Source organism: Engraulis encrasicolus, chromosome 16, assembly GCF_034702125.1.
Source record: "Engraulis encrasicolus isolate BLACKSEA-1 chromosome 16, IST_EnEncr_1.0, whole genome shotgun sequence".
In the NCBI taxonomy this organism is placed as follows: domain Eukaryota; kingdom Metazoa; phylum Chordata; class Actinopteri; order Clupeiformes; family Engraulidae; genus Engraulis; species Engraulis encrasicolus.
In genome coordinates this window covers 18,357,113-18,382,820 of record NC_085872.1, presented here as the reverse complement: position 1 = coordinate 18,382,820, position 25,708 = coordinate 18,357,113, and positions in this window count along the sequence as shown.

The window sequence follows — 25,708 nt, the reverse complement described above, 5'->3', positions numbered from 1 at the left end:
TCTCAGGGCTGTCCAAGTGTCGTCCTTAGGCCCCAACATAAAAGAAGGCTAATTTGTTGTCGCTGTTTTCCCAGGAGGGGGGGAATGGGAGGGGGAGGGGTGAGGGGACTAAGTTTTCCTAAAACAGAACACCCCCTCCGCTCCTTCCCCTATACCTCAAAATCAATCTCTGGGTGCGCTCGCTTGAGTGGTCTACCTCTGGTCTGACAAGGGTGGTGTCTAGCGTTTTATGTCTTTGTCTGTATGTCTGTGTGGTTGTGGATGCCTGTGTGTGTGTGTGTGTGTGTGTGTGGTTGAGCGGGAGAAACACACGCACATATATATAAAGCTAGTGCAAGAGATGGAACCAGAGAGAGAGAGAGAGAGAGACGTGAGGAAGAGAAGAGCAAGGCAGATAGAGGGAGAGAAAAGGAGAGGGAGAGGGAGATGGGGGTGAGGAGGAGAGGGACGGGAGGAGAGGGGGGTGAGTAGAAGGGTGCTATGGGGCAGGATGAACAAGAACAGCAGTCATGACTTAAAGATGTTTCAATTTAGATGCTGTCTGACAGAGTGTGTGCATATACGTCAGTGCATGGTCACGTGTGTGTGTGTGTGTATGCGTGTGTGTGTGTGTGTGTGCGTGTGTGTGTGTGTGTGTGTGTGTGTGTGCGTGTGTATGCATGCGCTTATGCATGTCAGTGCATGGTCACGTGTGTGTGTGTGTGTGTGTGTGTGTGTGTGTGTGTGCGCGCGCGTGCGTGCGTGCCTGTGTGCGTGCGTGCGCTCGTGTGTGTGTGCGTGCGTGTGCATGTGTGTGTGTGTGCGCACGTGCGTGCATGCGTGCCTGTGTGCGTGCGTGCGCTCGCGTGCGTGCGTGCGCTCGAGTGCGTGCGTGCGCTCGTGTGTGTGTGTATACGTGCGTGTGCATGTGCATGTGAGAGTGCATGCGTGTGTGTCCTAGAGAGACAGTGCCGTGGCGTTGTGGGGGGGATTGTTGTCACTCAGCAGCATCATAAAGAGCTTGCCTCTGCTGCTGCTATGGGCTCTGTATCCACCCCAACTTTAGAGAAACAAAACTGGGTGGAGCACTGGCAGTGCCTCAAAGTCTTTACAGCCCCATTAGCGCTGGGGGGGCACCCGTCCTGCGGGGCCCGCGCCGCACTGATGTTTTGTGGGAGCATGTACCATTGGCCAGTGCCAGAGACCAAAGCTTTCAGAGCTCCACAATGCCGTGGCTCTGCGTTTGTGGTCCTTTGAATGTTATTGTGTCCATTGCTAAGTAATGTTGGTGGGACTCCACTTTAAAAGTGCTACTCCATCAAAAGCACAACACAGACATGTTTTCAAAAAAACGTGGATCAAAACGTGTTCACACGATTCACAGTTTATCATGTGGTTTGTTTTCATGCACAAGAATAAATAGAAGCAATCCGATTTTTAAATAAGAGGGGGAAATTATAATGTATTATTATAATCATTTTTAGCTCACAAACTATAGGCAACATTACATTTTCAATATAGATGTATATATCAGGCTTGTACGAAATTCCGAATGGAAAGAATTTCAATTCAAAGTAATGGCATAATACGAACACTAGGTGGTGGTGTTCTATGTACTTTTAATGGGTGATGTAGGTAAAATTCAACGAAAATCAAGGTAATGGCACCACCTAGTGTTCATATTATGGCATGATTTTGAATGGAAATTCATTCAATTCGGAATTTCGTACAAGCCTGGTATATATGTAACCAGTTTATTTCTTGGATAGTATAGTGTGTGCGACATGATTAATTTTGGACTTGAGATAAGATCATTAAGTGCATAATCAGTAGCAGTAATCCCTGTATTAACACTGTGCCTCCACAGGACCCATGGACTCAATCAAACTGTTTCCATAGTGCTGTGACAGCCGTGTGATGTTTTCTAGGAATAGTGGATGTACCCAGGTCTGCCGACAGGGGGACACGAGCCAAGGTTGAGGGCGGGGACAGAATTGTGTTCTCATTACATTGAATGTATTAAGAGTGGGGGCCTTTCAGACGATTTTGTTCTGGGCAAAGCTGTCAGCGGGCCTGTGTGTGTGTGTGTGTGTGTGTGTGTGTGTGTGTGTGTGTGTGTGTGTGTGTGTGTGTGTGTGTGTGTGTGTGTGTGTGTGTGTGTGTGTGCGCGCGCGCGTGTGCGTGAGAGAGAGAGAGAGAGAGAGAGAGAGAGAGAGAGAGAGAGAGAGAGAGAGAGAGAAAGAGAGAGAGAGAGAGATTCTCCGAGCTTGTGCTCCGGGACCACTGTGAAGCTGTTTTCATATCCAGCGCTCTTCCAAAGGCTATGCTGCTCAAACACTTCCCAAAGCATATAATAACACGTTTTCACAAGAGGCTTAGGAAGGAAGGGAAAATAATTAAAGATTGAAGAAATGGTGGAAGGGAGAGAGGAACGCAGAGAGAGAGGGAAAAGGGAGGCAGGACGTTATGTTCAAAGGAGGTGTATGTAGAAATAGGAGGGAGGAAGGGAGGGAAGAAAAGATAGGCAGCAGCAACATACAACAACAGCAACAACAAAGGGTGAAAGGAAGAAGATAGAAAAAGTATTAGAAGGCAAGCAGACAGAGAGAAGGAGAGAGCAGCTGTTAGAGAAAAAGGACCTACACTACAAACCTGGTTCAGGAGTAAACCAGGTTAAGTTGAGAGGTAAATCATCTAATCATCTTCTATTACATGATTTACCTCTTAACTTCACCTGGTTTACTCCTGAACCAGCTTCTTAATATAGGTCCAGGGTGGTTGGGATGTGTGGAGTTGTAAACCATTCTGTAAACATTCCATTGAGAGATGGAAGAATGCAGCTTCATAAGAGCTCTATTCAAGCAGGCAGGATCTCTGTCAGTCAGGCATGGAGCAAGATGTATACACCTCCTCTCAAAACATGCACGCACACACGCACACGCACACGCACACACACACACACACACACACACACACACACACACACACACACACACACACACACACACACACACACACACGTCTCTCTCACACACACGCACATACACACACACACCAGGGGTGGAACTTAAATTTTTTCCCCACCAGTCACTGTGGCAGGTAGATTTTAAATTTTACCAGTCACTAGCCATTTTTACCATTAAAAGTGACTGGTGGGTTGAAAAATGTACCAGTCACCACTGAAATGTACCTGTCATTGGCAGGTGGACGAGTGCTTATTTCCATCCCTGACACAAACACACACACACTCTCTCTCTCTCTCTCTCTCTCTCTCTCTCTCTCTCTCTCTCTCTCTCTCTCTCTCTCTCTCTCTCTCTCTCTCTCTCTCTCTCTCACACACACACACACACACACACACACACAAGCAAACAGATATACTTGCACACACATGCTTTCACCGTCAAGGATACAAAGCACACACTGGCATTCACAGCACTACCTTGAGCATGAGCACTGACATGTTCCAAACACACAATTGCCAGACATACCTTTGTGCCTTTGTTCTCTCTCTCTCTTGCTCTCTCTCTCTCTCTCTCTCGGGTTGGACTGATGAGCATGGAGTGATCTCGACTTGCTCTAATGTTAGGCTACATTAATTTTTTACCACTCACAGCGGCGATCCAGGAACAAAGTTTACTTTACTAATCAAAGTGATCTAGCAACGTTTATTTTGCCAATCACAGTGATCCAGGACCATTGTTCATTTTACCGCTCAAAGTGATCCAATACCATTGTATATTTTACCTCTCACAGTGATCCAGGTCTAATGTTCATTTTACCGCTCACAGCGATCCAGGACCATTGTTCATTTTACCACTCTCTGCTCACACTGATCCAGGATCCCTGTTTATTTTACTAGTACTACTCACAGTGATCCAGGGCCATTGTTCATTTTACCACTTACAGTGATCCAGGACCATTGTTCATTTTACTGCTAACAATGATCCAGGACCATTGTTCATTTAACCGCACAAAGTGATCCAGGATCATTGTTCATTTCACCACTCACAGTGATCAAGGACCATAGTGTTGATTAAAGTATGGCATTCATCCAGGACCATTTTTATATTAGCCTATTAGTCAGGATAGAGCGTAAGAGCTTAGCCGTGGAATTTTAGCTCCTCAATTGCTGCCATTGTTCATTTTACCGCTCACAGCAATCCAGGACCAAAGTTTAATTCACCAATCAGAGTGATCCAGGGCCATTGTTTTTTTTTGCCAATAAAAGTAATCCAGGGCCATTATTTATATACTGCTTACAGTGATCCAGGACCATTGTTCATTTTACCTTTCAAAGCGATCCTGGATCATTGTACATTTGATCTCTCACAGTGATCCAGGACCATTGTATATTTGATCTCTCACAGTGGTCCAGGGCTAATGTTCATTATACCGCTCACAGCGATCAGGGATCATTGTTCATTTTACCGCTCTCTGCTCACAGCGATCCCACTGTTTATTTTACTACTCACAGTGATCCAGGGCCATTGTTCATTTTACCACTCACAGTGATCCAGGACCAAAGTTTATTCTACCAAGCATAGTGATCTAGCAACGTTGTTTATTTTGCCAATCACAGTGATCCAGGACCATTCTGTATTTCACCGATCACAATGATCCAGGACCATACTTAATTTCACTGCTCACAGCGATACAGGACAATTGTTCATTTTATTGCAAACAATGATCCAGGACCATTGTTCATTTAACTGCTCAAAGTGATGCAGGACCATTGTTCATTTTTCCTCTCACAGTGATCCAGGGTCAATGTTCATTTTACCGCGCACAGTGATCCAGGAGGACCATTGTTCATTTTACCTCTCACAGTGATCCAGGGTCAATGTTCATTTTACCACTCACAATGATCCAGGACAATATTTCATTTCACTGCTCACAGTGATCCAGGACCATTGTTCATTTTACTGCTCACAATGATCCAGGACGGTTGTTCATTTTACCACTCAAAGTGATGCAGGACCATTGTTTATTTTACCAATCACAGTGATCAAGCAACATTGTTCATTTCACTGCTCACTACTTACACTGACCAAGGAACATTGTTCATTTTACCACTCACAGTGATCCAAGACCATTGTTCATTTTACCGCTCATAATGATGCAGGACCATATTTCATTTCACTGCTTGCAGCGATCCAGGACCATTGTTAATTGTATTGCTCACAACAATCCAGGACCGTAGTTTGTTTTACCAATCACAGTGATCCAGGACCATTGTTTATTTTGCGAATCACAGTGATTGCGGACCATTGTTTATTTTCTGGATCATAATTAATTTTTTAAAAATGATCCGGGAACATTGTTTATTTACCGCTCACAGTGATGCTGGACCATTGTCTATTTCATTACTTGCAGTGATCCATGACCCAAGTTTTTTTTACCACTCAGACTAATCCAGGATAGGGATGCAAATTATCGATTAATTCATTAATCATTAGTTGATAGCCTTATTGATCGACTTACGATTAATTGATAAGCGGCGTTTTCCCCCGAAATCTCAATGTTTCTCAAAAAAAACCTACTAAATCTAAAAATTTTTATAAAAAATTGAGATTAAATACCACATTTAAATTAATTATATTTCAATTCATTAATCCAAAGGTGATTTAAATATTCCTACTATTCACACCCCTCTTCATACACACTCTTCACATGCCCATTTCACCTGGGTCTCTTGTCAGTTGAATTGTCGATTCATTGTGATTAATGTTTTTTAATCAATTAATGTAGGGTTTCCCAAACTGTGGTGCGTGCACCCCTGGGGGTGCGCGGCCTGTCACAAGGGGGTGCGCGAGCTGAATAGAGCAATGGTGGATATGTGTGTTTTTTTATCCAATATCAATGAACGTCGGGTAGTTTTAATTGTTCGATGAATTGTATGCTTGAAGGATCCATCTGAAGTGTAATTTATAACTCCTGGACTTGTAATGCAACAAGTTCCATTGTAATGATGGCAGAAAAAAGGTAAGGTCGATGGGAAATGAGGATTGCCCAAAATGTGCGGCTGTGCAACATTCGCTTAGGGGGTGCGCGAACCACATTGAAATGTAAAAGGGGGTGCGCAGGGGGAAAAGTTTGGGAAAGGCAGGATTAATGCATTGATCGATTAAGGTCGATTAATCGATTAATCATTTGCATCCCTAATCCAGGAGCATTGTTCATTTTACTGGTCACAGTGATCCAGGACAGAAGTTTACGTACCGCTCACAGCGATCCTGGACCATTGTTTAATTTACCATTCAGAGAGATCCAGCCCCATTTTCATTTACTGCTCACAGCGATCCAGGACCATTGCTCATTTTATCCATCTGATATCATGCTTTTTATGTTTAATCGTGGTTTTATTTTGATGAACTAACATAGTGAAATAGGCCAATAGATGTTTTGAATTCATGCAATTCATGCTTGTAATTATGCAATTACTTTGGATTACAATGGAATTTAAGCATGTGATGTTGAAAATGTGCTCTTTTCTTTCAGAGATGGAAGACATTATTAAAAAGGCTGACAGTGAAGAATGAACAATCGTCCAGGATCACTGTCATTGGTAAAATAGACATTGGTCCTGGATCACTATGATTGGTAAAATAAATGTTGATCCTGTATCATTGTGATTGGTAAAATTAACAATGGCCCTGGATCACGGTGGGTGGTAAAATGAACCATGGTCTTGGATCACTGTGAGTAGTAAAATAAACACACAGCTAATAAACTGCTAAAATTGCACTGCTAAGCTCATATGAATGATTCTCTAATTCGCCTACACTTTTAAGTCTGTGGATTTTATTTGGCAATTCCACTAACTATTAACTGCATCCAATGATGTTCTGGACATTAGAAAACATTTATCTTTCATATAATACAGAAAGTGTAGACATAGCATTATTTCCCTCAGCAAGAATGAATATTTAATACTGGTTTTGGGCGTTTTCATGCCGTCCTGTTTTCCAAATGTCAGATTCAGTCTTCATATTAGCATGTAAAGAAACTTGTTTTGCCCAAGACGATTGCAAATGTTGATTCACAGTAATCATCACAATATGACAAAACTGTCAGAAAGACCACTGTCCTTTCCATTATACATGAAATTTGCCATTTTGTGTGTGTCCACGAAAACTGTGTTAACCGTGTCACGGTCTGAAACCTCCTCCATAAATCAGTAATGGTTTGGTCTTAGGCCATACGAATAACATCACGTGATGTCATAACCTCTTTGGCAGGATACGGGAAGACTTTTTTGGTAAATTTTGAGCTCCATCCTTCCATAATTTAATCCATTCTTTTTCATGTTCTCATAGCGGGAAAATTGCCTGTCAACTGTGTTATCAACATATTCATAAGAATCTGAATTAGAAATCACATGTAGAAAAACACAGATAAAGCATACAGATACATGAATTGATTAAGGTGTTGTGGTGGAACTTCTGAGGTCCTCAGTTAGCACAACACCATAAAAATGGCTGAAATGTCAACGGTGTTACCGTCAATGGTGTTACAATTAAGTATGACAGTCCGGGTTGCCAGATGAGGCTGATGATTTCCAGCCCAAAAAATGATCAAAATCCGCCCTAAAAACCCACCCAATTCTATTGATTTATATGGCAGTGGGAAGGTTTTTCTGATAGATGCCATTTTTACCCCCACACGGCTTTCCTAAGCAGCCCAATTGGGCGGGAACCAGCCCAATCTGGCAACACTGATGACAGTTGAGGAGGAGTATGTTTTTGCCAATTTATATCCATATTGACAGACAAACAAACAAAATAATTTGTATTCTAGGGAGATGGGTTTGTCTGCTTGTTTTTTCTCCTAAAAAAGTGCCCGCTTGTTCCCCTGCACTTTTGACCGTAACACAGCTGAGTAACACGGTTGACTGTTTTGAAAGTGTTTTTGCGCTACTGATCCCTTATGTGTTGGAAAAATCCTATGAACATACACTAGGGATTATCTCTGGAGAAGGAAGTCTTGTGTAAGGAGGGTGACTATATTCAAATCAGACGTTACATGGATTTATGATGAAAAATGTGTCAGTCTGTATCACAGTGACTCATAAAATCCTACTTATGAAGCTCAACAATCACATTTTCTATATCAGTTGCACAGATTAATGACAACATTACTGCTAAGGGACATAAGCACTTTCAAACATATATTGTTTCAACTCTGTAGTATTTTTATATATGTTTGAAATGACATAGTATTTGTCCATAACACTGTTGACAAAATAATTAAGCAAATGTTCGCTTTCATTAGAGTATTTATCAAATGATTTAAGATTAAGCTTGGCAATTTGTTTGTTTGGAAACTTAAATATATACACTATGTAAACATCTAGGTCATTTAGTTGAAAAAAATACTGATAATTGACATTTTGCTTATGCCAAAAGCGTAGGGGAATCGTAGAATCACTCATATGCTTTGTGCTTGACTGATATATAAAACATGGTCTTGGATGAACGCTTTCGAAGAATTCTGACTTCAGGTAACTTCTAAATATGTTAGCTAGTTGTTAAAGGGACAGTTTGGTCAATTTCAACATGCAGTTGTATTGCTCACGCTACCCTTGACTTGTCAGTACCTGGTGATGCCACATTTTTCGGCTCAGCCCTTTCCGAGATATGAGCAATTCTAATGGGGGCAGCGTTTGTTTATATTTTTAAAAAATGAAACATAGGCCAACTCCAAATATTTTCCCAAAAGGTACTGCTGTTTGCTAGTTGTCTGCTGATGTTTTATAACCTTTTGAATGTTTTTGGGAATAAATAAAAATGTTTTTTTGAAATGTAAACAAAGAACTGCCCCCATTACAATGACCAGAATATCGGAAACGGCTGAAAAAGAAGAAAAAAAAATCTCAGGCAGTGACAAGTCCAGGGTAGTGTGAGCATTACAACTGCATGTTGAAATAGACCAAACTGTCCCTTTAACTATGTTAGCTACCAAAGCTGCTAACTATACTCACACAGCAAAGGACAGTTGCTAACCGGCTTATAATATTTTTTATCCCACCACAAACTACTACTGTAGCTAGTGGTTAGTATCTAAATCTGTGGACACGTCTAATATTATGTGAAGGTAATTACTGGTAAGCTACATTGCCACATAGGAGAACCCCTTGTCATTCACAGTCTGTAAATAATGTACATTGATTAATTCAATATTTCAATATACTATGTGGTAGCATTAATTTAAATGGAGCCCTCTCCCGTCCAGTCTCAAGCCTTGTGGAGGAGTATAAATGCACCAAAGCAAGGCTGGAAATGACCCTCACTGAGGTCCAGGATCCATTCGTTGGAGGTGCAGCTCCAACTCTAGCAACTGGAAGAAATTGGAAACCGTAGGCAGCAGTCGTATTGGCAAAGGCCAGTCCAAGCTAACAATGGAAGAGGTGCGCTGCCATGAGGAAACAGCTAGGTGCGCCAAAGACTTAGTTTCATCCTCAGGGCCACAAATGGCCGCGGCCGGATCATTATGGGCAGATGGGCACTGCCCCTCCAAAGAGTCTTCCTCTGAGAAAAGTAGATCCATTCAGAAATTGAAGATAAAATATGTATTGCAACCTCAATCACACTGGGAATCTTAGTATATCATGTTGTTTTTGGTGAAAATCTTTGCGAGTGGAATCGGGTTTTATTTTTGCTGAGAAGTCTAGTTTACATCCAGTGTGGCTGTTTAACGTTAGGTCTATGGCCCCTGGCCTGGGCATATTTCTCGCTGCTCTCAGCTAAGCCCGGCCCCCTCGGCCCGATTGCATTCTACAAAATTAGCATTGTAGCCTACTTAGCATAATATCATAACATAAGCGCGCCTGTATAGATGTTATCAGGGTAGATGTATGATCTACCCTGACCCATGACAGTCGGTGGCCCTGACTGATATGCTTTGAAAAAGACACACGGTTTCAAAAAACATATTACTCCGCCCATCTCTAACCTGTGGGATTTTATTAACTTCATTGCCTCAAAATTCCCTCACAAAATTGTTGGATTAAACGGATAAACGGATTTGAGGAAGGTGTTGGCTGGTTATGCAGGATTCACGTTTGGGGTAGGTACAGTCTTTACTGTATATTTGCTATATTGCAAATGTAGCAAAGTGGAAAATAGCGACTACGCCACCTGGTGGTAGTAAGTGGTATCACCAGGAATTAATTTACTGAAAGGCTAAACAGGTTCGTTGAACAGAGACAGAAACGAGGGTCCCAAATACATTTGTTTTATTTTTATTTTCAACTGTATAAACTTGATTTCAATAAATGAAACACGTACAATTAAACATACATTTTGCGCACACATGCACTGAAGCAACGCAGTCCAGTCACAGAAGAGGGGTTAATAGGATGAGGTGGAACCACAAATGGCGCCCGACATACCAGCAGCAGAGAAAATGTATCTCAAATCACGGCAATCAAAGCACACAAAAACATAAGTAAAATAAAGGAAAGAAAAGCGAAACCACTGCAACATAAGCATGCAAAACTCAAAAGGAAATGTAGATAAGTCACTGCACACACTAGGCTACTGGATATGAAGGCATGGACGTAGCCACCAGAGCCGTTTTCCCTAGAATGAGTGACTGATGCGCACACAGATGGAGATGCAGATGGATGAAGGCGGGTGACGCAGCCAAAAAGCTCAATGAGCTCAAACAAACCCCGCCACAAGGTACAAACAAAATAAAACACAAACAGAAAATAATGAAAATCAAACTCTTCTCCAGACAAAACAGCAGTTGGAGCGGCGTATACGGGCATCCCACATTGCGTCCTCGTCCTGGAGAATGCTGGTGCGCACTTTGCGCACTGGGATCTCACACACAACTACCGCGGAGCCTCCCCTTTCCCACGCGTAATTCCAGGCCTGGCCTATAGCTCACTAGGCGGGGATTACCAGCGCAATACGGGCAGTAGCCCCATACGACTTGTGTTGCTGTCGACCAACATTGACGAAGCACGTGAGCGAGAACTTGTTGTCACGATGTGGGTGTTATTAAATACAGCGCATTTACAGTCGGCCACAAATATGAACGAGACGATGAGCTCGCACCGATTTGCTCTACTAACACACCACGTGTGAGGAGTGGGGGGACAGGCAGTGAGGAGGAGCTGAAGTGGGGACCTGCGCAAACTTGTGTAGAGGTGTGAGACAAGACCCATATACACACGTGAGCAGTGGTGTAGTCTACGTAGAACGCAGGTATACGGAGTATACCCACTTCTAAATTTTAGGGGCTTCAGTATACCCACTTAAAATTGATTGATCCATTGTTTAGAATAGCATAAATATATACAGTATACCCACTTCAAAAAATGCTCGAATAGGCAGTATACCCACTTCAAAAAAGTACACTACACCACTGCACGTGAGTGAGTTATTGACCAACCAGTTCATGGACGCGTGACCTCGGAGGCAGTCCGCAGACGAGCGTTGAAGGGGATAAGCAACTGCAGAGGTTGCAAGATCTGACTGCAGCCGCATTCATCCCGCGATAGTTTGACACCATGTGACATGTCACCTCGTCAACGCAACATCGACGAAATTTCGAAGTTTGACAGGAAATCTAACCGTCATGCAGCATTTTCATCCAGGGTGCATTGCTGTCTAAATGCGCATGCATGCGTTGACAACATCTCGATCGCACCTATTGTGCCCACGCCAACAATGCGGTCTGGCCGCAGCGGAAGATGCCAGCCCAGGAAGTAGTAGCCTTGCCAGGTAAATAGCCTAACTCCCGCCCACTGCTGTCAGTCAATCAGACGCGCTGTATGCAGGTGCGCCCTGCTACACAAAGTTTAAGGTTTTATGACCGAAGTCTTTGCATAATGGGTAACTGGCTGTTATTTGATTAAAATTTGTGAGCTTGCAATGTTGAGACAGCAAGCAAATGTGTAGCTTAGTTCATGTGTGTCTGCTGCTGCTAGCTTCCCACAGTCCAAATGCCCTTACAGGTAGGGTCTGAAAGCAGTTCCTGCAAGCTGGAAAAATGCTTCCTGCAATAAAAAGTCAATGTCGGAATGGCGGTATGTCTGAATGGCGGTATGTAACCCTATGAAAGATAACCAATCTATCTGAAAGCAAGCTGGAGTTTTGCTCTGCCTTGGCAAAGGCTACGATGCTGCTAGCCTTTTCCATATTGTTCGTGCTGTCAGGTTGCGTGGAGATGTGCATATTCTTGTCGCGTTGCTTGAACAGACACAGCATTTTCTTGTATTTTCTTAACAGAAGCATGTATGTAGTCGCTCTGCACGAGCAAGAGAAAAATAGCTGCGTGGAGAACTGTCAAAATAGCTATCTTCAGAACAGAAGTGGAGTTTTATTAACACACCCAACACTGTGGGTAAACACTTTCCTGGCTTGCCTACACACGTAACACAACTCGTAAATGATACTACCACATTTATTTAATTACTATGGACTTGATGGCCAACATTTCTGCCCTGCCTGTTTTCCCAGCCACCGGCCGTTACTGGCCACAAATGATGTGCTGCCCTCTCAAACCAACGTACACCTGTGGAGAGGAATCAGCCTGTCCTCTGTGTGCAGTCCCTGCAAGCCTCAAGCACATCTTGGTGGGTTGTAAGATCAGCCTGACTCAATGGGCTCGGTCGTGACGACGCAGTAAGATTTTTGCTAGGCAGTGGGCATGCGCACTTTGCCAACCAGAATGCATCAAACTGGCAAAGTGCGCATGCCCACTGCCTAGCAAAAATCTTACTGCGTCGTCACGAACGAGCCTATTGCCAACCTAGCAGCTGAAGTAGAGGGGTGGGGCTGAAGTATGAAGGTGTGGCCTGTGGAGGTGGGTTGCAGAGCCTTTGTGGCCAGAAGTACCACAGGGCTTCTGGAGGAAGTTGGTATCAGAGGGCAGGCCCAATGAAAGAACTGTCTACGGCGGCTGAGCATAGCAGTGACTGAGAGTGTGTTACAATATGCGAACTTGCCTTCTCCACTTGTGCTTGTTTCCTCGTATCAGGAAGTAATATGTCATGATGACACTGACAACAGCATTATATTTCAATATCTTGCAAAAGCTCAATTGTAAAGCCTTCTTCTCATTTGCAATTGGGATGGTGAATGAAAAACAGTCCCTCAAAGGTTGCTGTGGCTAGGCTGACAGCTGGGAAGCTTTATCCTTTTCTCCACGGCGGAGGGGCCAGGAGGTGGGGCGAGGCCACAAGCACAAGTGGAGGAGGCAAGGTTGCATATTGTAACGCGCTCGGACTGTGGCTCAAGTGCAGGGATACAACGTGGGCTGCCAGGTGACCATGTGGTGCCACCATGCAACACAAGCAGCCAGGTCTGATCAGCCTGTGGTGGGCCAACCCTGGAAGAGAGTGTGCAATACTTAAAAGGAAAACGTTTACCGCACACTTGTTTGACTTTATGTTCTTTTATTCAGAGCGAACAACGTGTTTCGCCTGTGCGTCATCAGGTAGCATTGTCTTTACAAAGGTGAGTAAATGTCAAAATTCCTCAAATAAATTTAATGAGCCCAAATACCGACACAGCACATTCACTACATATTCTATTTCAAAGCAAGACAATTGGGAGAACTAAATCAATTTTATAAAGTAAGTGGCACACACAAGAGGAAGACGATTGCAGGTGAGTGTTCGGGCCAGTGGGACTTGGTTCATGCAGTACAGTCACCAACTATGATGTCTTTCTCTGCACCCTTCTGTGTGGTGTTAAAGGTGTCGATGTCCCTCTGTACAAAAGACCTCCAAAGCAGCGGTGTAGTCTACTTTTTTAAAGTGGGTATACTGTATATTCAGGCATTTTTGGAAGTGGGTATACTATATATATTTATGCTATTCTAAATAATGGATCAATCAATTTTAATTGAGTATACTGAAGCCCCTAAAATGTAGAAGTGGGTATACTGCATATACCTGCGTTCTACGTAGACTACACCACTGCTCCAAAGCCTGTCTATCTTGCAGGGAGTGGCATGGAGTCTGTAACTGAACAGTCTCCTCTGATTAGCACAGATGCAATACAAGGGGTGATGGAGCAATATGAAGTCCAGTCTGCTCAGGGTCCTCTTCTCAAATATTGTAGTGAGAGTCTCCGGTTCTATGCACACTACGGACCCTGTTTTCCTCACCAATCTGTCCCAAGGAGGTCTATTGATCTGTCCAGACGTGCATCTTCTCTCTTGCTAATGCTAATGCTGCTAATTGGCCATGACAGACTGACTAGTACAACATCAGCAGGAGTCAGACATTAAAGTGGACGACATTGAAGGGCCTCAGTCTCCTGAGGAAGTAAATCCTGGAGGTGCTGTGGTCATCAAATCAGGTAGCAATTACGATCCCACAATATTAAACTACTGGCAAAATAGTCAAGTCAAGTCAGGTCAAGTGTAATTAATGTGTACACACGCACGCACGCACGCACGCACGCACGCACGCACACTCATGTACACGCACACGCACACGCACACGCACACACACACACACACACACACACACACACACACACACACACACACACACACACACACACACACACACACACACACAATGTGTAGTAAAAACTACATGAATTTACGTATATTCTCTGACACATTCACTCATAACACAAACACACACACACAGACACAGACACAGACACAGACACACACACACACACACACACACACACACACACACACACACACACACACACACACACACACACACACACACACACACACACACACACACACACACAAGAAGACGACATTCTGATGGAGAATAAATAAAGAACTGAATAGAGCAGGTGTCACCAAGGTTGTGCCCGCGGGCGCCAGGTAGCCCTCCAGGAGCTTCTGAGGTGCCCACCAAGGATGTTAGTAAACAGTGACGACTACCAGATTTTAGTCACAGTTAATGTTTTTCTTTATTTAAATATGAGTTTAAATATTATTAAATATTATTTATTCTTTATAACCTATAAGCAAATTATCATTCAATAATAGTGATTTGAGACAATTTTGAACAAAAGTAGCCCTCGGGTAGCCCTCAGTAGCCCTTGGTAGCCCTCAGACCCAGAAAGGTTGGGGACCCCTGGAATAGAGCATAGTTTCAGTGTGCTTTAATGTCTTTGTGCTTTGTGCTTATTGGAGGACTGAAATGATAATGATTGAACATGTAGTTTCAAAGTATAGAATATTAGTTTTTAGTTCTTGAAAGTCATTTATGCATCTCGATATGTTTGTTGTGCTTACAGAACTGTGTTTATAAAATATTGTGTTGTGTGTTTTCCTGTGTTGTTCTGCAATACTGCACACGCGACTTCAGAAACATTCAGAGTAGTGCACGGTTAAAAGAATGATTAAACCCACAAATAAGTTGTGCTAATACCATATTTACCTTGTTCAGGGTGTATTGACAACACTCTCAATAAACAGAAGAGGAAGGAGCAGGGGAAACAACCCCAGCAAGAGAGAGAGGAGGCGGTCCAAAAACACCATCTTGTCCCTCTTGGACATGGTGAAGAAGTTGAGCCAGAGCCCACTGTGTCTGACTACAGCCAGGCCCATCGTCCTACCTGCCGCCTGGGCTGGACATCTAGAGATGTGGCGGAGCCTATCCGTATCGATTCACCGCTCGGTGACGGAACTCCTCATCCAGTCCTCCAGCTGCCCTGTTAGTCACCATGTCCTGCTGTATTCAAGATTCAAGATTATTTTTATTTGTCCCGCAGGAAATTTGTCTCACAATCACAAAGCTGCTGCATACAACACATAACACATAACACCCAACACCTAACAAGAAACAAAACAACACAAAACAAAGCACACAGAGCAAAAGAAAGACTCAATAGATAAATCAAAGTGCAGTACTGAAGTGCATAATGGATGTATCCATACATGGCATTACTAGACAGAAGTTAGTTAGCGACTTGAATTTGCCCCTAGATACACTGTCAGGAGTGCAGGGGCGTTGGTGACACAGCCTGGGCAGCAGATGGGTAGATCTGGTCCAAGATGCCCATCTGTGCCCCTTGTGAAGACGTAGCCCCCAGCTGAGGGAGCCAGGTGACTAGCCATGGTGGGCTCCACAGAAGGTGTGTAGTCCCACCCTAGGTTGGCCGCGTGGGCCATGTCCAGGGATCTGAATATGTTAACAGGAACTCCTTGAACTGCCTTGTAACCTAAGGATTCTTCCATGACTTGGTTAATAGTGATACAAACATTTTCTAGTAATATCAAAGTACAGTACATTTTTTCAGCAAAAAATGTCTATTTCTGGAAATTCTAAATGACAGACATCATGAAGGTCCAGCTCATGTTGCCACTGTCCTGTTATGGTTTATTTGACGTTGTTACACCATAGGAACACAAGATGGCAGCATTTTGTCTCTCTCCCATTGCTCATTGCCTGAGGTACTTTTTGTACAGCCAAGGCATAACAAGCACACCAAGAGGGTATATCAGGTCGCCACAGCCACAGTTTTAGAAAATAAGAATGGAATATATTATAATACACCTTAATCAAAGTGATGTAGTGTTAGATGATGACATATCAATACCATGGGATTAACCCTCTGGTGCTTGCTATGTGATCTACTTTGTACAACTGCACAGGACTTGAAGTTTCAACTGTGTCTGTTTAAATATATACATAGTTTCAACCCATGCAACGGTGTTCACAATTCATTAGCTTAACTTCCCTTACAAACATTATCAAGGCTGTTGCGATAACTAGCTGTAACCAATGTGAATAAGCTTTGAAAAAGTTTGGAAATATGATGGTGGTGTGATGTAAAGGATTTTAATTTCTGTTCAACCTCTGATTTATTTCATTTTTCATTTATCCTTTATTTATCCAGGATTGTCCCATTGAGACTAAGAGTCTCTTCTGCCAGGGAGTCCTGGTCAAAATGGCAGCATATACACAGTTACAGACGCAGACAGACAAAGGCAGCTTATGTGCTACATGGACAGAAACAATGACACTCCTCTGTGTATACTGTATTAATTGTCCTGTTAAAAGTCTCCAATGAGGGCAGAGAGTCCATACATAATATCTTCTGCAACTCATTAAATAGGGAAGGGGCATAAAAAGGAAATAAAAGACATAAAAGGCTGCACCCTTCTTAACTCAACATCACAGCTGTCAGATTTTGTATGTTGGGGGAATGTCCATGGCTTACAACAGAAGTGAAAACACAAAGTGTGCCAAAAGTTACTCAGCTACAATCTGACCTTTAATCAGCACAGACCATGTCATGGTAATGAAAGTACCCTTTCTTACTTCCTACGAGTCACTGCTTGGCCTAATTGCAATGGACATTGTGATAGGCCCGTGATTTCTTCATCATATGACTTGATCATATGCATCTTGTCATGTGTTAGTGTATGGGCATGTGTTTGCCTTTGTTTGTTTCATTGATTGTGTGTGTTTGTGTGTGTGTGTGTGTGTGTGTGTGTGTGTGTGTGTGTGTGTGTGTGTGTGTGGGTGTGTGTGTGTGTGTGTGTGTGTGTGTGTGTGTGTGTGTGTGTGTGTGTGTGTGTGTGTGTGTGTGTGTGTGTGTGTGTGTGTGTGTGTCTGTGTGTGTGTCTGTGTGTGTGTGTGTGTGTCTGTGTGTCTGTGTGTGTGTGTGTGTGTGTACTTGTGTTAATGTGGTCTATATATGGTTGGTTTCTACCTCTATGGACGTGTCTTACAGTCATACACAGTGATACTGTAATTATACTCAGTGAGGAGGTGGTGAGTAGGCCTACAGTATGCATGATGGTGTTTGTGTGTGGTGTGGTGTGGTGTGTGGTTCCCCTGACGTTGCCACAACAACAACAGTAGAGAGTGACGCGCGTCTCCCAAGGGAAACTCTCTGTGCGGAGGAAGTTAGCTATGCCACTGGCCAGCAGCACCCATAGATCTCCCCAGAGCTATTTATAACAGTGGAAGAATGTAGCAACTCTCCACCGAGCCTCTTGTGATGTCATGCGGTCACCAATCTCATGACCCTCAGGGGTCACGCAGGGCCACTAGAGGTCAGGCATGACCCATTGCTGGTCTCCACAGTGAATATAGGCTCTTGTGATATGGTGAACCAGGGCTGGACTGGCCATCTGGCATACCGGGCATTTCCCGGTGGACTCTGCACCCTCGTGGGCCCCTATTTTTTTTTTGTTTACATTTCTGAAAATAGGGGCCCACGAGGGTGCGGGTCCCACCGGTGAGTAAGTTCTGCGCCACTAATTATGAGGGGCCCCTTTAAGCCAAAGGTGCCTGGGCCCTCTTTCTCTCCCAGCCCAGCCCTGTGGTGAACACATGATGGTGGATGTTTGTCAGGGCAGGCGAATGACCTCTGGCCACATTCCGCCACTTTGAAACTATTCTGAAACTCAGATTACGGTCGGAACTTTAGGGGGGGTTACACTCTCTGGACATTTAAAGTGCTATGGGATTTTGGTAGTTAAAAGCAGAGAGCACACTGTCACTCTTGGTGGAAAATAGTGGAAGAGGATATTTTTAATAATGTCTTATTGGGCTGGCAGCAGCGGATTATTAACAATAGTAGTTCATAGTCTCTAATACATACCCATCTGAAGTCTTTATAAGAGATTTATAAGACATGTGTCACAAGGGCCTGCTCCTTATTATGACTGTAGTAATTATAAAGGGTTTATGTGAGCAAGAAATTTGTCAACACACGCCTACCAAATGATTGAAATAGCTTCACACACATTTTAAAAGTCCCTCATACAGACAGGGATGTACTGGCTAACACATGATCCATAAAAAATGAAGTGTTACCAAAGTAAATAAATAGGTCTATGAGCTTAAACCTTAATGGTTTTAATTCCATATAGCCCAATTGACAAAATTAGGCCTACTATGATTCTATGAATGTATGAACATTTGTCTTGACTTATAGTTGAAATTATTCTGGTAATGGTAGAGGAGAAAGAACAATTGTAAAGCCAGGAAAACTGCTGACAGGACAGGGAGAGAGAAATACGTAGACTCACGTGGCCTCTAATGATAGTGATGTCAGGCATTTCTCAGTCATGAGGTGAAGTTTGTGGGGAGAGTTATCATGTTGGTTTGACTTCCCCTAGATACTGGGCACATGACCAAAACAAACAGGAAAGTGACCTCAAAACAAACAATCAACAAAAGACAGACAATGCATCACACTTTTCCTGATCTTGTTTACGTAGGCCCTATTTATTTTTATTATTATTTATGTTTCATTTGAATTGCTCCAAAAAAAGCACAATTAAATATTTTATCACCTTAACTTTTATCACCTTTAATCACTATCTTGCCTCATACACCATATAATAGAGCTATCATTTAAATGCTGGTCATTTGTCAATATTTTGGATGTAAAGGCCTTTAAGAGCACCGTGAGAAGAGAAGTGGTTCTCCTGGCTCCTGTAGAAGCTGATATAGTTTATTCTACAACTGGGGGAACCAAAAAAGAACAAAACATGAGCAAGCCTGGAGTCACTTGGTTGGCAACTTGTGACTTGTGTTTGGTTCAAGTAGCAACTAGTTGCCAATGTTAGTCAGGAAACAGAGGTCGTCATTGTGCCTTGTCAAGTATTTGTGAGACCAGGTGCAGGGCTGTTCCACTGGACCAATTCAGAGCTTTAGCTGAGTGGGCTGCTAAGGCAGCTGAGTGAGCATGGAGGTTGAGAAATATCATTTAAAGGTGTAGACAAGGCTGTTATACTGCACTGAGCTAGATGAGGACTGTTTTTTTGTTGTTTAATTCAAAGTAGCAGGCCTGTGAAAAGTGGAAGGATTTGTTGACATAATGTAAGTCTTGGCAGTTTTTTAGATGTGTTTCTGTTCTTACTTCAAAAGCTAGAATAATCAACTAAGGAAAAACAGCAGGGCTCATTTAAACTATTATTCATTGGGGAAACATGTAGATTCAGAAGAGATCGAAAGATGTGGATATTGCGGTCACAATTGCCATTCAGTAGATTTACTCTCCTAAGGAGAGAAGTGACGTTTTTGGCACATGCAACAGCCTTTTGTCATGCGTCCATAGCCTGTTACCGACAATTTCCAACAATATTTAGTATATTGTAAATGTTGTGATTTCTAATATTGCATCATTCGTTCGTTCGTTCATTCATTCATTCATTCTTACATTCATTAGGAACTAATTTAAGTTGAGTCAAGTCAAGTCAGCTTTTATTGTCAGTTTCTTCATATGCACAGGTCATACAAGGAAATTGAAATTACGTTTTCTCTCTATACCATGAAAGGACATAGACATACACAGGACTGACATTTACAGACTGACATCAAAGTGCAAGACAGGACAAGTAACAGTGATGGTCCAATACCAGTAAAGTGTTCTCTCTTCAACTTATAATTAATGGGCGACCCATCAGCAGCAGATAATGTCTACCAAATGGCCACTAGGGGGAAGCACTAGCCTGAGACACCTGGTTTCAGCTCCTTGATGCAGCATGACGGTGGGGTTCAGCCTCCATTCCAGTCTATCATGGTAAGCACAGACAGTATCTCATCTTTCACAGAAGCTTTACGTCATCATTCATACTGGTTCCAGTGGAAGCTCATGAAAATGAATCTCACCAGACACTGAGAATCTCTAGCACAAGGCACACTGAACTGGCCCAAATGACCACAAAATTACACAATGACATTATGCAGGGGAAAATACATCTTTACACATGTACTTATTTGTATAATACACACAATTTGCTTACACTCCTGACCAACGGCTACAGCGAGACATTTCGCAATATCACAATACCGGAAATTTCCCTATGCTGAACAGGCCTTTCTCACCTACACACTGTGACACTCACAGGTATTGTCAAGTCAAGTCAAGTTGGTTTTATTGTCAATTTCTTTACAGGCACTGGTCATACAAAGAATTTGAAATTACGTTTCTTGCTTTCCCATGCAGACATAGACTAATCTAGGTAAGGACATAGACAGTATAGACATAGACAGTACTCATACATGGACATAAGGCAGTATGGACATAGACAGTGCTCATAAAGACATTTAAAGTGCAAGACTGGACAACAGAAGACTTGTAGAGAACATACATTAAGAGGAGGTATTTTGTTGTGCTTTTTCTAAAAGTCCTTTATAGCGTTCTGACATAGTAATAGTAGCATTTGAAGAAAAAAAGAAAAAAAAATGATGGGAGTGTCTGCCATCATATCCCTCCCACTCCACTCCATCCCACCCCCACTCCCACCATCTCCCCATCCATGGACATTCAGTCTGCAGAACATAACGTAGGGTTTGATGGAAGGACCATTACTGTACTGCGACAGAGACTTCCCTGTTCCACCACCAATGGCAGTAATGCACTGGCTGAACAGGTAATCTGATGAGGCTACGAGTGTGACTCAGCTTCTCCCCAGGCAGGCAGCGGACCGATAGGCGATAGGTGCATTCTCCTGTTCTTTTCGCACAAGCCTCTGTGCTATGTGGTTGACCTTCACTCACTCGCAGGCTGGGAAACGAGTGCTCAACATACAGTAATTGAGTTTGAGCCAGCCGTTTCTTGAAGCAACCTCTGTTGCTATGGCTCTGTATTAAAGGCATGCGGCAGTCACCCTGACTGGCATAGTCATTAGAGAGAGAGATAGAGGGAGGAAGACATTTTTGTTCTCAGTTTTTTCTCTTAAACAAGCATGATTCAGAGACTGCAGTATTGAGTGTGACTGTGGCAGACCTTTTTGTCGTCAGTTGTTTTCGTAATGCCGGCCGACTTGGTGAGCACCTGTTTGCTGGCTGCCTGTGAATGGCCTGGCTGCTCATGCTTCACTGCCCTGGCACTGATCGACAAAACAACATCTGTGCTCGGCCGCGGCCACTAACTAACGTGCCCGAGGATCCGCTCTCCACCTCAGATTAATTTGGGCAGCTGTGAGCAGGCAAACATGACCACTGAGCAGCCACACTGGCGTGCATGTCATGACGCTTACTATACATGTCAGCCCCAACAACAGTTGTTATTCCCCACACCTCAAAATGGAAAAATCAGCAATAAAATGATAATAGAATAGATCTGTCATTTTGCCTTAGGGCTGAACCCTGAAATGCTCCTACCTACACCACAGAGAATAGGATGTGGTTGGGGGAGGCATTGTGTCTTGTGTAAGAATTGATTTTGGAGCCTGAACACTTGACTGGATCAATATGGGATAGATTGTGTGTATGTGACCTTGTGTACTCTGGCAGCAAAGCTCCCACCGTCTGATTTTTAAAAAATATATATATTTTTTGGTCTTTTTGACTTTATTCATGATAGTACAGTGCAGATGGTGACAGGAAATGAGTTGGGAGAGAGAGATGGGGAAGGGTTGGCAAAGGACCCGGGCCGGGAATCGAACCTGGGTCGGCCGCATAGCAAACGAAACGGTAGGGCCCCACAGTCTGATTTTGAGAAAGCCCTCCACGTGGCACCTGGAACTCTACTGTCTGTATTGAGACTCTCGACTGCAACCCCATCCTCCTGGAACTTTCTAATACAAAGGACAGCAGTAAAATCTAGTAAATTAAATCACTGGTCAACAAAAAGTCAACAGTTTCCACCAATGGAGGCACAGGAAAACCCTCTGGCCTCGGAAAAACATTGTAATGCTGCTCTGACGTCACATCATCCATAATCTACTCCATCTCTCTCTCTCTCTCTCTCTCTCTCTCTCTCTCTCTCTCTCTCTCTTTTTTCCGCCTCTCTCTCTCTCTCTCTCTCTCTCTCTCTCTCTCTCTCTCTCTCTCTCTCTCTCTCTCTCTCTCTCTCTCGTTAGTAGCTAGCAACAGCTGATGAATATTGGAATATAACAAGATAAGCTTACCACTAAGTACAGCAGATACTGTTAAGGGTCCAAACACAGTACGAATGCACACACACGCAAACACGCACACACACACACACTTGCACGCACGCACACACACACACACGCACATGCGCACGCACGCACACACACACACACACACACACACACACACACACACACACACACACACACACACACACACACACACACACACACACACACACACACACACACACACACACACACACACACACACACACACACACACACACTAAAATCTTGTTATGTTGGTCTTAGCCCAGTCATCTACTGTTGATCCTGTGTCAACCCAGTGCCATAGCCTGTATTGTATTTGACCACAATGATGCAACAAGTTGGCTTCACCTTAAGGACTACATAATATGTCCCTGAGAAGCACAGACACATGCTACTGCAGGAAATGGTCTAGTGTGGATCAAGCTGGCCCTTAGCTCATCCTCAAAACAAATGATTTTCTCAGGAAGTTCACTCAAAAGAGAGTCAGGGGCCACTCCTAAATAGGGGACACTCCACTCATAAATATTTCCTGCTGATAGCAAATGCACAGACATACAGAACACAGGCAAAATACAGCACATGTACATTGAAATGACTAACATGACATGCCTGATAGAGTACTCTTTGATAATTACTGTTTACTGAGCAGAATGTAAAACATAAGATGGTTTCAGCCAGAGAATGGGGTTCAAGTGCTGCCTGCACCTGGAGGACTCCTTGGAGAGGCTGGTCACAGGGCTGGACTGGAGGACAAATAGGGCCCGGGCACTTTTGGCTTAAAGGGGCCCCTCATAATTAGCGGCGCAGAACTGATTCACCGCTGGGCCCCTATTTTCAGAAATGTAAAAAAGTTTTTTTTTTTTTTCATTTCTGGAAATAGGGGCCCATGGGGGTGCAGAGCCCACCGGGAAATGCCCGGTATGCCAGATGGCCAGTTCAGCCCTGGCTAGTCATCATTGGTTTTAATCAGTGGAATTAATTAGTTCAGTGATTCCTGTGTGAGTATGTTCTCAGTGACTGACCTCACAAGAATGATCAATCTTACAGAAACTGGATTGCTGTCGAAATCAAAGGCATGCTGATCACAACACAGTCTGCGTCAACTAAGGCACTAGGTGAGATAAGTTACCACATTTTAATCTGCAATTGTCGAGTGGATTGTGCGAATTTTGAAATCTGACTGTGAATGCAGTGAGTGTTGATCAGTCACTAATCCATTGCCATTATGACGTCTATCTAGTGCTGAGGAAAGATCTTGCATGACTGCTGGCTGAGATTAATTTGTCTTGCTGAGTTGTTTTGTACATTGGCATAGTGGCATGCCATTACATGGATTATTTTGAGACCTGACGGATAACTTAGATCACAGCTGTGTTTCAGTGTGCACTGTATTTCATAGCATGGCAGATTATGTAAGGACTAGTGAGAGGCCAGCATATTCTGGCAGGACATGGGAAGCTATGGTACATCAGTAAACTGTTACGGAATATCACTTAAACCTTTGAGAAGTACTGTTTTTTTCTCAGTTCTTCTAGAATTTCAACTGAACACGCTCCCATAGAACTCTGTGTTAAAAATCCCACAAAGTCCTTGTGACATCATCATGAGAACTCTAAAGTGCCAACATTCTAATCACATATTTGTGATGGTACTCCTCAAAGGGTTAAAGTAGTTTTTTTTTCATGCGTCTTCATGTATCGGAAAACGGCTTGAGAACTTGAATGTCTGGAATGGCTTGTGGCCCTTCAACACTGCCTCTCAAACCTGCTGGTCCAGGTCAGACAATGCCTGTGCCTGGGATTATTCTTACATTATATTCCCAGAGATCACTCAAATTACTCATTTTGAGTGGATGTACTGTGCTTTGATGATGAGATACAATGTGTATAGTATTCCAACGGCCTTGCTAGAACCAGTTTTAACACTGGATGCCAGAGGGGTCAAAGCAATATAGCCATAGCAGCCACAACAACTCTAATGAATGGTTTGCCCTCATACTTTAAGTGTCTGTACTTGACATTGGCCTGATTCTTTAAGTCATGTGTTGGTCATTTATCTCCACAATGGTCAGGCCTGGTGGTTTCTATGGAGCATGAGCAACAAGCAGGCTCTGTTTCGATCCCTACTGATATGTACACATCCAGTTTTACTAGCCCTCATCAGATCGTCAGCCTGACCTGACCTAAATGGCCTAGTCTAATGCGTTTTCAGTTAGACAACCTCTATTCCTGACTGTGATGCACCAAAAGGTAGGCCAACTTTCATCTTAAGTGCCAGGTATGGACTCAGAGACACAAAAAATAGTGTGAGAAAACACAATGTGGAGGGGAAACAGCATTTGAAATAGAGTCAGTCAGCAAGAAATGTATCAGAAAATACAGATGAAGTGACATAAATAGACATGAGATATCTACAGGCAGATGAGGACCCCAGTTAGACTTTGTATGTATCAGAAAATACAGATGCAGTGACATAAATAGACAGGCACCACAGTTAGACTTTGCATTGTTTGCTTTGCGTGACATGACATGACAAGCGACATGAATGGAAAGTGTGGCGGTTGGAAAAAATGCCCCCCCTCTGCTACTAGTACTAGTAGTACACCTTTTGAGACAGCGATGACGTCACAGTAGAGAGGTGTGTTCACCACAAATGTCAACAGGAAGTCAGCTGCACTGCACCGGAGGATGAGCAGAAGGGCAGATGGAAAACAAAGTCGGCCCAGGGCGCATGTGCTCCTACACACACCTCACATGAACACGCGAACAAACCTCTGTCAATAGTAACACTGTCCTAATACATACAATGCACTACGCACCACCAGGGCCGCTGACAGTTTTTGCTGGGCACGGTACAAATTAATCTGTAAGGGCCCCCTACCCAATGCATACAATGT